This window comes from Fukomys damarensis, unplaced genomic scaffold (genome assembly GCF_012274545.1).
Source record: "Fukomys damarensis isolate Sample0158 unplaced genomic scaffold, DMR_v1.0_HiC HiC_scaffold_35, whole genome shotgun sequence".
Classification (NCBI taxonomy): Eukaryota; Metazoa; Chordata; class Mammalia; order Rodentia; family Bathyergidae; genus Fukomys; species Fukomys damarensis.
Genome location: NW_022900947.1, coordinates 6,664,906 through 6,681,043, shown reverse-complemented (window position 1 = coordinate 6,681,043; position 16,138 = coordinate 6,664,906).

Genomic DNA, 16,138 nt, shown 5'->3' with positions numbered 1-16,138 from the left:
TATATATATATATATATATATATATGCTTTAGGTTTACATGTATAATACATAAAATATATCACAGAAATATGCGTAAATATATATATTTTAATAACATACCTCGATTTTACATACATGTATTTTTGTATAATCTTAATATTTCAGAGTTGTGTAAGTTATTTACGGTCACTTGTTCCATTAAACTATAGACCCTTAAGTGTAGGATGAGCTGGAAATATTGTTTTCCAACCGTTGATAGAACTCACTGGTGAAGCTTTCTGGGCTTGAACTTTTTTTATGGCCACGTTTGTGCTTAACAGTTGAATGCGTGTGATAGGTACAGGGTAATTCTGGCATGCGGGTTATTGTCACACTACGTATTCATCTCTCCTTCATTTCCTCAGTCACTGTTGCAAAATTCCTACTATCTTTTTGCGAATTCCCAGGGCCGACTTAACGTCTAGTGGTTTGCATCTCATTTAATTCCTTACACTGGTTATTTGTGTCATCTGTTATTTTGATCAGTCTCCCCAAAGTAACAGGATTTCGTTCGTTTCATTGATTTCCAGCGTGGGTGCCCAGCGGTGTCTTCATCTATTGATTCACTTGGCTCCTGTTGGCCTCCATTTTGTTCCTGGATGCTGGTCCGGCCTGGGGGTGGCGGTTCTGGGCACCTTGCTGAGGTCGCGAGTTCTTGTTCTTCTCTCCTGCAGAACAGCATCTTCTTCGGGCCTGGGGCCCCAGGCCCTGCCACCCCGGGGCCAGTGAGCAGGAAGCGCCCATGGCTGGTGCTGGTCAAGGCTGAAGAGCAAAGTGTAACACGCGCCTCTCAGTTCGTCAGCTTCCCGTTTTCCTTTTCAGCTGACCCTGGGAATTCCTATTAAATACTGTATTGAATTACATTAGTCGTGTGGGCGGCAGGTTTGTTTACACAGTGGGAAAAGCCACCCTGGATGTCTCTTCCACCGCACTTCCCGCAGTTGTGCTAGGGGCAGGTGCAGGTTCTGTCACAACAAAGCAGGAATAAGATAAACCCTAGGAACATTATACCCACATAAGTGTTTAAATATATAATGAATCCTCACCATAAGGGTTATTTTTGTTATTCTTAGGATGAGAGCATCTCTACAGGTGCTTTACTACTATTACTGAATTTAAAGAAAATTGTAAGTATCACTCTGTCTTTATTAACACGGGTGGAGACCACTGACCGCTCAGGTAAGCGTCTTTCACCAAGTATGTGATAAGGGGAGATGCCCGAGATGCATGTGTTACAATAAATTTCTGACTTGCTTTCTACTTCAGTACACACATCACAACTGAAAGCAATAATATTACATTTTCCCCAAAATATTCACTAGGGTAGTGGGCATGACAAAGGAACATGCTAAATCTTTACATATAAAGAATTTATATGTATGTGATATATAAATATTACATATAAAATCATATATATATGTGTGTGTGTGTGTGTGTGTGTGTGTGTGTACATATATATGACCACAACATATTCAGTGCCAATATAACGTATTCAATGTCAAGTCTGGTTTTCTCTCAAAGTCCAACTACTCTCAAAGTATTCAGAATTTCTGAAGAAATTACACTAAGTCAGAGCAAGCAGCTACTTGGAAAGCATGTGCACTTTTACAAGGCTCCTCCACGTAGCCCCGAGTAGTGATGCTGTGACACCTGCTTCCAACCTCCTTTTGGTTTTAATTTGTTCCATTTTCACTTTTCACGACACCTGACAACACATATGTGAAGACCCAATGAGAAGTTGGCAATTGGCTTAGTGAGTTAGTGTTAGGATCTCACTAAAATGCACTACATTTTTCTTTACTCTGCATTATCTTCTGTAGAGAGACGGTAAATCAGAACTTTGGAACATTCCCATTTTCTACAACCAAGCGGAGCACCATAGATTCTGCCGATTCCCTTCTTTCTTTATTCAGTGATTCACTTTGTGCCCAATTTACAAGAGCAACAAGAGACCAGCCTATAAGTGCCATATCTACATTCACCCACCCTCATCGCAGATGCTTAGAACAGCTCACCACTGCCCTGGAGAAGGGTCATTGAGTGAGGGTTGAGTGAAAGTGGAGGGTTTTAGAGGACTAGAAGACCTTCAGCTTTCCAGATGACACACTGTGGTGCCCAGATCACGATATCCCCAAAGACCACTAAGGAGTCAAGTCCGATGCAATCACATGAGGCGTTTATTGCAAGCTCGAGCTTGTACTCCGGGTCCTCACTGATGCAGCTGTTCCATACCAAGAGTCCCATACCCGGTTTCAGACAGGCTTTTTGTCACCGAAGAAGCAGAACTAGGGGCTTTCTAGATGGGTTGGTACCTGATTGGTTAACATTTTGAAAATGCAGGCAGGGGACAAAGGTCTGCTGACTTGAGTTGGTGGTCAGCAGTCACATACTCGGCAGTTGCACATTGATAATTAACAGATACCTATAGGGTGGTTCAAAGGCCACAAGACATTCAGGATGAACAAACAGTTCGATAATTAACTTGGGGTCTCTATGTATTTCATAGCATAGAACCATTAACTTATACGTTAATCAAGTTCCAGACTTCAAACAGTACAAGATTGCCTTACATTCCTAAGCCAGGGTTAGAACAAAGGTCCGGGCTATGGCTACAATGGGAGCTGGTTTTTCCAGTAACTGGGTGGTGGCCTGATCTCAGAATAGAGTAACTTTTTCAAAATGGAGTCAGTTTGGGCTCCACAACACCACAAGATATTACATTGTTGACTATGCTCTTCTTGAGCAACAGAGCTGTGAGTGTGAAAACCAATCAAGCCACACTCCAGTTTGAACTAAATGAGTAACCTAGACCCAAGCTATTCAAGTTCTCAGCTTTCCAGTGTGTCTATTGAAAAGGTCATATTGTCCAATTGTCTCTCTACCCACTGAACAAAGTCAGATAGCTGCAAACCGTCAGCGGATGGAAACAAAGAGAAATGAAGACTGTGTCCACCCCCTGAGCAATTGTGCTTCTTTTCATGGCCCTCTTTGCTGTGCCTACAGCCGGGGGGAGGTAGTAGTGCCACCTCACATCCCGACCTCCCTTCTCAGACAACCATAGTAAAATATTTTTTCCAAGCTCTCATCGACTCTCTCGGGGACAACAGTAAAGATCTCATCCCAGGGCTCCTTTGTCTACACTTGCTTCCAATGCTGCTGTCTCCAGTAGGATGCCAGAGTGAATTTGGAAACATGTTTAGGAGAGCCAAAAGCAAAAGACAAATCTTTTCATCTCAATTCACAATACCTAGCATAGTATCTGCTTCATAGAAAGTACTAAATGCGAGTGTTTGACAAATGAAGGACTGAAAGAGAAAATGACAAATAAAGTCCCAAAAATGAGCTTGAAATAAGTCAAAGACGTAAGCACATGGAAGTAACAGAAAAAGAAGACAATTAAGTATGTCTTTGGCATTTCTCTGGTCATCTTTTCCTCCTGGGTTTTATTATTTCAGAGCTTGCACTGTTTTGAGGAGGAAAAAAAAATGTAAGCAAGTTACGATGTCTTATGCATGCAACACACTTTCCTTCTATTTTTCTTAGGGGAATCTCATGCGTTAGAGTTGTAGAGGAAGTTATAGATGAATCATAGATGTAACAAGGAAGAATTATTGTTTAAGACAAAAAAAAATGGCCATTAAAGAGGCAAAGCTAGAATGTGCACCAATATTTTCCATATATACCACAGGTGTGTGTGGTTATATTGTATTCTCTTTCAGCGTTGGAGGAAGTCAGGGAACATTTAATATGTATGCCCTAAGTTGAAACAGAGGTGCAGTGAATGATTTACCTTTGTTGAGTAGATGGCCAGCCAAGTTAAATTTATTGTTTAAACTTTATTAAAGTAAACTTAAAAGTATTTAATATTAGGCAGTGCTTATCTCTCTGCTGATAATAAAGTTTGCAATTGATAAGAAAATTTAATAAAGACTACAAGAAAATTAAGTAGTTCACATTTAGTGCTCCAGGGGATTTCACAGATACCTAATCCAATGAGTGTTTATTTTATTCCAGCTACACGAACACCTGGGATTTAATGGGATTTCTTCTGAGCACTGTTAAACATACTAGTTAAAGTAGCTCAATGCCAATGGCTTATAGAGATACAGCAACATGTATCAATTGCTTAAGAAATGTCATTGGTCTTACTTTCTGACCTCATGAGATAAAGAATAGCTGGAGATCTTGGGATCAAGTGAACAAGATGGCTTCTCAGCTCTTGATATTTGTCACCTTATCAAAGGCACCAGTTTTTTGGATTCAAAGCATCATCCAAAATGCATTACTTCTGGAACGAAGAGCCCAGGTGGCCCAGAAGGAGCGCTGGGGACACTCAGGGTCTATACTTTTGGAGCAGCCTCAGATTTTGCTGATTGTTGATAGGGAAAAATTAATGAGAATCTTCAAGCTGCTGCCAGGCATGACACACACTATTTCTACGTACATGTCATTGAACAAAATAAGTTACATAGACACATCCAATTTCATTAGAACAGAGATGTATGATCCTACCCCAATAAAGAGTCACCAAAGTTGTTAAAAGATGGTTCTAACAAATTAACTCCAATACTTAACATGTACCTATTTTAAGAACTCAAATCCTCATCAGCAAAAAGCTAACAAACAAACAAACAAAAAATGATTTCATCTTCATGGGTCCTTAATTTGGAGAAAAAATTTAAATCAACTTCAGTGGAATAGGATTTCATGTTTACTAATTATTTTAACATTAAGGACCATTTATTACTTTGGTAAACAGTTTTGAGCTGGAGAAAGGACCATTTGCCTAGAGAACTAAACAGCAAAATGTAATGCAAATAACTTACCAAGTCCTTTTGCAAACAAATCTAATATCCTGGCACTTTATTTATGTTTAAATTTGGAAGTAAGATACTCTTTAGTGAAATAAGTAGGACACACTTGAGTAAATACTGAATAGTTTCTCTGGTGTGAAAAACTAAAAGTGTACATAAGGTTCAAATGGTATAATTGATAGTGTGAAACAGGAAGAAAATGGCTAAAGAGGAAGGGGAGGGGAAAAGAAAAAAGGAAACATGGAAACAAAGTCTTTGTAAATAGGAAAGGGTGAGGAGGGAATGGGTGGGCAGGGATATGGGGAAAAAATAAGAACTAAGACACATCATGTAAAGGTACAAGATCCCAATGATGAGTGTCACTGTACTGTTTGGTTTAAATGCACCAATAAACTTTACGGGGGAAAAAAGTAAGTTCAGGTATATATCAGTACTTCCATTTTCTAGTCCAAGAAATGGAGGTACTTTATTTCTCAAAGCCAACAACTGGGACAGAGCCCTAGCAAGATGAATTTAAATGGATGTCATTATCCTTCTGATCCCTCTGACCCACCAGTGAAGTTAGTGAATGATTAATGTTACCTTTGGTCAATGGAAAGTGGTGGCAGAAAATGACAGAAGTTGGGTGCAGATGAAAATCTGGATGTAACAGTGCCGGGATCAGGTCGAATTACCTTCCCTGTCACCCTAAAGCATTGTGTTGGGGTTGCCCATTGCAGCATGAGACTCTCCCATCTGTATATTTTTTCTCATCAGACCTTGTTTACTATCAGGAAAATGTTCCCCTGGGGTGGTAGTTTAGAATATCTTATTATCCTTAAATAGTTACATCTCTGGTTTTGCTTAATAGAAGGGTGACTTGATAGCCTTCTAGAACAATAACCCTAATCTATTCCGTAGGAGATAAAGGGAATTAAATTTGATGTAATATGTTTGTTAAAAAAAGATGTCATGTGCATGAATATTCCCAAACTTGAAAAACAAATAATGCTTCTTTATTTTATCTACACCTGACTGTTTGGTTTTTCACTAAAATTCTTCCCCAATATATGAGCCAATGTAGGGAGTAGGAATTAAGATCTAAGGATAATCTAGCAACTTCTCACTGAAGCAAAACTATCAGTGTCCCTGCATGTAAAGCATGCCTAAGATTTCCATGGTCACATCTCCTCCATTTGTCCTGCTAAGTTTGAGAAAGGAGTTCATTGTCTCTCTAGAGAAGCCATAAGAGGCACCGCATCTTGGTGTCTGTGCCATGAATCTCTGAACTTTCTTGTTTCACTCCTGCAGTGTCCACAACCACTACTTCCACGGGCCAGTGTCTACTGTGGCATATTTCCACATTTTGGAAAGTACTCTGAGCTCTGTAGGGTCCCAGGATCTTAACTGTGTATCCAGAAGCCTCCATCCCTTGAGTCCTTCAGCCTTGATCCTTGCTCTCAGAGATTTCATGTGAGTTCCTGGGTTTTCTGAAGGTCACATCCAGGTCATGACTTAGCCAAACTGCTTCTATGAGCTCCAAGTTCTGCTGCCTCCCACTTCCATGAAGCTGAGAGGACAAGCAGATCTCCTATAATCTTTAGGAATGACACATGTGTGTCAGAGTAGCATACATAACCCAAGCCTTTATGCTGTTCAGATTCTCCGTACCACTTGGGATTTTTGAAGTCTATCAGCTACTCAGCCTCCTTATTGATGGTGCAAAGGGAGAGAAAATTAACCAGGGTAGCCCAGTCTGCTTTATTCCCAAGTCCTTTCTCTTTTTTAATTTGAAATTTAAAAATCATGTATTTCAAGCGCTTTGTCTATGATTGGAAAACTCCACTGTTCATTAAAAACTTCCTTTATGTCGTGAAATTTCTACACTGTTACAAGCTGAAATCTACACATCTACTCCAAGAACATAATGTTACTAAAAAGCTCCAAAGGGATTTCATGACTTTCCTAAGATCTCAGCTCTGCTTCTATTGATCTGCCCTGTTCCACAATCCTAAGGAGGGCAGGGGTTTCATGAAGAGGGGAGAGCCAGTTATATGAAGAGTGAGGATTAAGCAACTGAGTAAACGAGACTAGTATAATTTCTAAGGGCACCTTGGATGTCTGCCGACTTCTATAACACGACCTCGAGTAACTTGGTCTGCAGAATTGGATTTGAAGACCAATCCCATAGCACACATTTTTTAATTATTCGCTCACCAACCTCTCATTCATTCATTCAAGAAAAATGTCAGTTATCTACCTTTTATGTGTATTCCAGGAAACATAAATTTAATCTGAAAATGTTCCTTGTGTGGGACCTAAATTACAAGCCCTTGCTAAATGGCAAAGGGCCTAGGAGACAGTGTCCCAAACCCCTCCCATTGTAGCCACAGCCCCGACCTTTGTTCCAGCCCTGGCCTAAGAATGTGTATCACTCTTGTATTGTTTGAAGTCTGGATCTGAATCTACCTGTAAATTAGAGACTCCAGACATAGAGCCCCAAGTTAATTGACAAACTGTTTGCTCATCCGGAGTGTCTTGGTGACCTTTGAGACATGCTATGGGTGGTACCTGTCACTCATCAATATGTGACTGTTGAGCATGTGACTGCTGACCACCAGCTCAAGTCAGCAGACCTTTGTCCCCTGTCTGTGAGCCCAAAATGTTAACCCCCTCTTTTACTCCCTATAAGAGGACCTCGGCCCCTGAGCTAGGCGCCTCTCTGAGCCAGCCACTTGGTTCTGAGAGTGCCGTCTGGCCAGACTAATAAAGGTCTCTTTACCATCTAGCCTGGTGTGTTCCTTCCTGGGTTTCTCGTTCTCCGTCGAGCTCCCGGAGCCTCGCTGGGTGTTGGGCCCAGCATTGTGGAGGCCTTTTTTGGCTGTTCATGCTCCGTGGAGTGGAAGTGAGACTTTAGGTCTTACACTTGGTGAAAGGATTTAGGGGACATAGAATACGGAATGAATGCATGGTCACAAGGGTGGTAACTGAGACACTTAGACAGTGCTGGGGGATTACAGAAGAGACTGACATTAGCTGGAACACCCAAAAAGGAGCTGTGTAGGAGGTGGTATAGAAATGAGCCCAAAGAGAAAGTGTTGCTTAATGCTGGACACCATAACAACCGTTGCATGAGTTAAGGGATAAGGTCAGGAAGAGACACAACTTTCCACTGAAGTGGCCTTTTTCCTTACTTAGAGTTTCTAATAACTACCAATGTCAGTGAGTTTCTTTATATAGCAACTTACTATTTAAAACAAACAAATGGCATAATGTGATGCAAATAAGCAATGAATTACATGACAAGAGTCCTATGCTAAGACCTAGGGGCAATTACCATAGCCTTTGTGAGAATATTTTCACTGGATAGATAAAATTAAATCGTAATGGATGAAGTCATAACAGAACTACTAGAGCCTACGAGTTGTCACTGATACGTATCCTTCAGCTAATTAATCTCATAGCAACACCATTGGGTAGTCACTCTTATTTTCCTTATTTTAGAAAATACAATCAGTGAAAAGTGTCTCAGTTTTTTAGCCAAATGAAATAGTTGGAGAAGGAGAAGATTTTTAAGCGTTTAGTGGATAGCTTTCATTCCTAAGAAATGCTATTCAGGAGTCACACATTATCTATCATACCATTAGTTCACTGAGGTCACCTGGAAAGGTGGCAAGTTACTGAAACACAGCCTCCCTCCAGATACACTCAGTCAGAGCACGTGGGAGTTGGCTGTTTCCGCTGAAATGCCCCCCAAGGGTGCGAACATACAGTCTCTACATAGAGTTTCTGCTTTGTAGCTGTGCTTTTAGCCTCTGGAAATCCCTGATTGTGAGCTCCCCGAAAGACAAGAGCAGGAAGGGTGAATTATGGAGCAATGCTACAGACTGCTGAGGATGGCAGGGTGGAAATGACACACCCTGCAAACAGAGACAAAGGAAAAGGCTGAAAAATAGCTGATGATGGCCATTTAATATGTGACAGCATTTCAGATTACTTATCTGAGCGCCTTGTTCCAGTGTTGCCATTAGGACAGACTTACTTTCTCACATTTTATAAATAAGTCCAAATCATTGCAGCCAGTGACATAGGGAATTTAAACAAAATCCTGAATAAGGACCGGATGTCCACCTGATTCATCCACAGGTACTGTTCGTGTGAAGTAGGAGGAGGGGGCCGAGAGTGGTGAATGATATTGGTATAGGAAGTCAACTTCCACTTGGATGTTAATGAACATTTTTATTAAAAATCACGGAAAAAGGATTAAACAGAAATGAAAACAGAATCATCAGTGCTTAATCATAGAGTGCTAAATACCCAGATTAGGAGAGCAGAAGTAATGCAAATGTGAGGAAAAGGGTGAAAATTATCAAAAATTAGCATGATTACTCATTTCATTAAACAGCAAAGAACAAAAGTTTCCCCTGTTGTAGAAGGAATAACCTTAAAAATTAAGAGAAATGAATGTTTGCCTTCAAAATACAAAATTCAAGTACATTACCAATATAGTCGATTTAAAATGATCTTTATTTCTACTTGCCTTGCTTAGGGCTAGACTCTGAGAACAGAAGAAACTGACACAAACTTTCCTTGTAAAGTAACATACACGTTCTGTATTTATGCAGATTTTCCTGTTCAGTGCTCACGGAAACGTGCAGAGAAGGGCAGTATTAGGTGCCTCTGATACATGAGAACACTGAAGTGCAAAGTCCCTAAGATCACACGCCTTGCGGATGCCACAGAAAACTGGATCTGTCAAGCCCAGTCACTGCGGACCCATGTGGGAGTCACAATTTCAGTACTTCCTCCTCCCCATTCCGTAACAGCAGACTCGCCACCCTCTCGTGACACGCACCAATCCCTAATACTTCAATTTCCTCAGGAAGGAAATGAGGACCATAACGACTACTTTCCGAGATCTCAGAGAGAACTAACTGCATGGGGTCAGGTCCATGAACTCACTTTTTTCCAATGTTTCCTTAAAACATTTTCAAACCTACAGCAACATTTGGAAGAGCACCACGCTAAACATCCACATTCTGTACTTGTACACTGAGCAGTCTGTCATGCACGTGTCATCACGCACGTGTCATCACTCTTGTTTCATTACACATCTGCCCACCTATCCATCGTTCGATTTACTGAGCCACCCATATATTTAATGTATTTTCTAGTAATATTGCATACTTTAGTATACTTTCCTCTACATATGTACAGTTGATTTCATTAGCTTTCTTTTTTTATTGAGTTTATTGGTACATTTTAGGTATACAGTACAGTTACATTTGTTATTGGGATCTTGTACCTTCACATGACAGGTCTTGGCTCTCATTTTTTTCCCCTTGTTCCTGCCCTCCATGTGCACACTTGATTTTAAACCGACAAAAAGTACAAAGGCATGAACCACCGTATTAAATTTTTGTTATTGCTTCTTATTGAATTGCACTTCTTAGCAGTTAGAAATAGTGTTCCTTCCCCTGGCCCTGCACAGGCATGATCTCACGGTGGAGAACACACTATGTGTTGGTCTCAGCACATCCAGTTCAGTATTACCCCATTCCTGCTACAGTTCCCTTTGCCCTGTGTGATCCTTTCCCTAAACAGGGTGAGCTTAAAATGTGCCCTGTGTGGAGAATTTACTGCAACTGTTTTACAAGTGCAGGGCAGAAAAGAGAGGCAACAAGTAGCCATTATTTTAGTTGCTTTACATTTTATTATAAAATATATTAGTAATACATTTACATTTTTTTCCTCATTGGTGCATTTTAGGTATACAGTACACGTTACATTCATTACTGGGATCTTGTACCTTTACATGACAGGTCTGGGTTCTCATTTTTTCCTCTTGTCCCTGCCCTCTCTTCACCCCCTCCTCCCCTCCCCATTTACAAACACTTTATTTCCATTTTTTCATTTTCTCATATTTTTCCCTTATTGCCTTTCCCCTATACATCATATCCAAGGAAGTGTTTAATATTTGTGTTCTTTATAGTATATTTTCATATTTTACTTACATTATAAAAATAAATATAGAATCTGCATACATATTCATATGCACATTCAAATCAATATGATAGCAATATTCTTAATGTAGGCGATAAATACACTTCTCCATCTTTCAAGTGTATAGATAGGCTTCTTTATATGACACTCAGTGAATCCAGAGAGTACCTTTATCTCAGTGAAATTCTGAAAAAGTAAGACATAAAATAGAGAACTACCAAATCTTAAAAGCAGCAGACTAGAATAGGCCAAGGGCTCTGAATTCACTGAGAAATGTGAAGGTTCTTCATATCAGGAAGGTGGGAGAAGCTCTTGGCACTTGAGGGGACAAGAACCTGGAGCGAGTGAGTGTTCACTGGATTTGGAAATGGGTTGTCATCGACATCCATAGACAGCACGCTCCTGTCATCTGATGGGAGAAAGCAGACAGCTTTTAGTGCACCAGGAATATCGGAGCCTCCACAGAGGAGCTAAAGAGTGAAGTGAGCAGTCAGGAGCTCTAGAGGAGTCCTCTGACTCACACACCAACGTCCGGCACGGCGCCGTGCAGTTTTCACAAAATGTACAGCAAACTTCCCAAAAGCTTTCTTAGTGTTGGTGGTGGCCCCAGGAACGAAGCACAAAGCAGAATATTAACATCAGGCAGCAAACAGGTCACAGCAGTGAGTTTTGGGAACAAAGTGCTTGTATTTCCCCAAGGTTTATGCCCATGACACGGCCTCTTGCACAGCTCATTACCAATGCCTGGATGGTTTCTCCCAGAAGAATGTATTGACTTTTGTTGTCATTGAAGAGATGCTCAAAAGATCAAAATAATAACATCCAGTGAAAACAGCCTCTGCAGGGATGAAATGCTTCTGCTCAATGGAGCCTGAACTGGTTGCATCTTGAAGGAGTGTTTCCCACGGACAGCACCATGTGAACACTCCCTTTGCTTGCCAGGAGTGCTGGGGCATCTCAGACAGAAGGGATGTAGTGGTGATATACACCAGATCCAGGGATGGCTACAGACAGGTGTCTGAAGAAAGGCTTTTGCTGCCGAAAATCTCAGAGGCTTCCTCTCAAGAACATTGGCAGTCACAGAGTGTCAAATCCTTCCCACTCTTCCAATCACAAGATGCCTTTCCCCCGAGGAGAAAATTCATAGATAGTTAAATTCTCAGGCTCCATTTGACATCACTGGTCCCCATGGAATTATTGGATTTCTTTGTCTAAAACATTAGCTGGTCAGAAATAAAGCACCAGAATGGGCACCTGTTGCAGGGCAACTCACAGATGTTTTATTGTGTGCCTGGTGTAGGCCTGTTGGCTTATCTTCTCTATCTTCCTACCCTCTTCAGGATCAATACAAGTTACATTCCAGTAGGTCCCTTGTATGGGCGAAAAAGCTGAGCCATAAGAAGGTAAACCATCTAGTTTGACGTCCGCCTGAGGTAAGTGATTACACGTTGAATGGAGGATTACAAAATCAGTTTATCGAACTAAAGCTGGAGCCTCTTCCCGTATGACATGCCATTGTTTGCAGAGAAAGTTTATTTCCTGTTGCTCTTTATGGAAGGAATGACTTGGGTAAGAGATATATTTTACAATAGTCCATCTCAAGCTTTAACATGCTTACAGATCACCTTTGGTTCTCACTGGATGTCCACTCAGATACACAGCAATTCCGAGCTCAGCTTGGGGCTTCTTCATTTCTAGAAGTTGCTCTCAGGAAAGTGGCAACATTGGACGCTGCTGATCAAAAGACTGCATTAGGAGAGTGCCACTTATTTAGAGTAACGTTAAGCAACTTCAGATACAGGGCTTGAGAGTAACTGTCATTAGGTAACAAATGTCGAATTCTCAGAATCTGTGTTTTCTTCTTTATTATTAGTGATAGCACATTCGATTTCACTCTGTTCTACCCTCCAGCAGATCTTCATTGGCTGTCTGCAAAAACATATTCACAGCTATTATTTGTCAGGTGCTTTGCACCTTAATTGTTTTTCCATGTGTGATCATATTCCATTCACAAAAAGGAAATAAAACTAAGAAGGCATTGTTACTAATGAGATTTGAAGGTGATACTGTTAATGATCAGAGGTGTGAGGTAGCATGTAGCTAGCTATCTTGTGGTGCAGATTGTATGACAGAAGTCGGGTATTTTTAAAATTCCAAATCTTATACCAAGGAACAATTTGTACACCCTTGTGGGTAAGTGAATTGAGCCTTTTGGCATTGTCTTGAGTGCACACCTGTGTCCAAAATTCATTTTTACAGGAATGAACATAGGGATTGGATTGGCATCATCCTGCTCAAATAGATTTTATCTGATCACCTCTTCAGTAGCCCCATTTTCAAACAAAGCCACATTCTGAGGATAGAGGGTTAGAATCTCAACATAAGACTGTTGAGAAACCTCAGTTTCCCTCTCAGTAGTGTCTGGGAATTTTTTCCATGTAATCTGGTAAGTTGTTCCCTAAATGGGAGAGAAGGACCATTTCCAGAGACCCGTGAGGGGTGCAAATAAGGAGGTGTCATCTTCTGGACTGGTAGTGACACCTTTGATCATAAAACTGGCCACCCAGCATATAAGAAAGACATGGGAAGTCAGAAAGTGAGCGCAGCTGGGGCGTTTAGAAGACTATATTGTCAACATGTAGAGTAAGAAAGAAAGTCAATTCTAAGCCTATTCTGAGGACAATAAATAAACAATGCTGTTCCAAACCATAAAACAAGTCAAAATCAGGATCAAACATGGATCGACTATCCTCAATTTGAAACTCTGAAATCCAAAATGCACCAAATCCAAAATTTTTTGAGACCTTAAGAAACACCACAAATGGAAAAATATCATGCTTGAACTCACACAGTGGTTAGTATTCAACATCCAGGTGCACTAAATATGAAATAACCTCCATGCTGTCTCTATAAGCAGTATTTGAAACATAAATTAATCTCATATTCATGCTTGGGTCTCATTCTTAAGACAGCTCATAATGTTTATGTCGATATTTCAAAATTTAAAGAAATCAAAATCTGAAATATTTCAGATAAGTGATGCTCCACTTGAAAAGCTGATTTTATATTCATTTCTAGAGATTAAAATCACACAACTTCAAAATCTGACCTTAGTTTGCAAAATGTGAAGAGTAAGTCCAATGTCACAGAAATTGCCTTTTTTTTGGGGGGGAGTAAAATATTAAAGAATCGTATGTCACAATGCGTAAGCTAATATGTTAATACAGGTTTGGGTGTGCTGCTAAATGTTGAAAAACAACATAGAGTGTGAAGCAAGAAGGAATAGTTACTATCATTATGTCCTAGGATCCAGGTGAGGTGACTTTTACCCAGAGAAATGATAGCTCATATTTTGTTAGATTAAAACACAGTCCATGTTCACAGGCCTGTGGGTTTCAGGGTGCGAGTTATCATTTTAATTGGCAGGGGATTCTGAGCCTCTGTCAAAAAGATTTGTTGAAACTCTCCTAGATGTTCTCAGAACTTACTGTTGTATGTGTCAAAACAACACCTTCTCAGTTACAGGAACAATATCTTTGGGGAGTTTTCTTTGAAAGGATGTAGTCACCAAAATTCACAAAGAAAGAAATGTTCACACCCTAAATAGGGATTATCTCACAAGATAAATAGCTGTGTCTGGACCCAGACAGAAGTGCGTTTTGACAAGGTCAAAGCCTCTCTCCTCGATCCTGAAGTCCCAGGTCCCTGGGACATACAAGATTCCTCATCTGAGTGAAAGAGGTAAGGAACTGGAGAGGAGAGAGCTCATTAATTTTGTCAATAACCATTCCTCTCCATCTTAGCATTTATAGACTGTCCTAAGTAAAAGGCGAGCTTTGTACATTTTCTTATTCTGTTCACAGAGTGATTTAAAATTGGATCTTGCTATTTTCAGCTAATACCATCCTCTACATCTCATATTCACAGGCCCCATAAATCTACTTCCTCCCCACTCCTCCCAATGTCTAATCAATTTCTTCCCAGCATGGGGCCTCTCCAAAAATCAAATCAGGTATAGATCTCTCATCACTTTGAAGACAATGTGATTTCTTGCCTTTTCACAGTTGTTGTTAGTTCTCTTCTCTGTCAGCTCTGTTCAGGAACTTTCCTCTTCCCTTGCCGTTGACCTCGTCCCACTTGAGGACGGTCAGGGTCTTGCACACTTCCCATCCCTGCCCATGTCAGAGCAGTGGCACGCATTTCCAAAGGACCACGGATTCCTCTTCTGCTAAGCTTGGATGGGTGTCAATGGGACTGTTGTTTTCATTAACACAATTTTCCAGGAAAAGCTTTTGAGATGACAGAAAGATGGGATTTAAAGTATGGGGAAGGTGAAAATCGAGATAAGGGTGATAAGTGTGGATAGTATTTAAAGAACATCCATGGATGGAAGTCAGCACACATTTCAGGTTCTGAGCGATGCAATGCTAAATGGGAGTTAAATGGAAGGGCAAGAATTTGATACTCAGAACTAGAGTCAGGCTGCAGAGGCACTTTTAGCAGTTCATTGGGCACAAGATGGTGTGCCCAGATTTCCATATATATGGTCACTTATCCCACTCACAAACTATTCTTTCATGCATTTTGCAGAGGAGGGGCTTTTGTTTTGAATAATTAAATTACCCTGTCTGGTTTATAAGAAGTGAATCAAAGGCAGTGAACTTTCTGTACTGTGATGGGGAAAGGAGACAGGAAGGAGTTAAGTAAACATTCTCTTGCTTTCTCATAACAGCTTGTTAGCCTTCTTGCTAACATTTGGGGACCTTTAGTTTGCTCATGTTCTAAGTTGTTCAAGAAATCTTAAGTCAAATGAAATAAAATTAATTATGTTCTTGAGAGAAGGGGAAAAGGGAAGAGTGCTAGCTTAGGGTGAGATTATTTTAATGTGAACCTGATGTTTGCCTAACTAGAGAATCTTGTTACTGCTAATCAAATCTGCAGGGAAAAAAATACTCCCTTTGTAAGTGGAATTTTTTTATTCATACGTAAGAAAAAGTCTTTGCTGATCAATAGGCCACTATTTACTTTAAACTCCTTCCGATAGCAATTGCAAGCATTCCCTAATTTCTTCATCATTGCAGTGAAGTTTGAAATAAAGTTTCATTTCATGTTTTGTTGATCTCTTGAGCATCAATTTCTACCAGGAAATTCACAAAATTCAAGGAAGAACAGAAGCTACCACTAAGCTCTTTGAGAAAAGTGTGGCCCACAGCTCAACGGGTGCCCTTAACTCTTCCAAAATTTAATTATTTGCCTGTATGCAGTGGGCTTTAGTTCCTGTTCTCAGAACGCAAGAGGGAATCTTGGCCATTAGCATTATAAT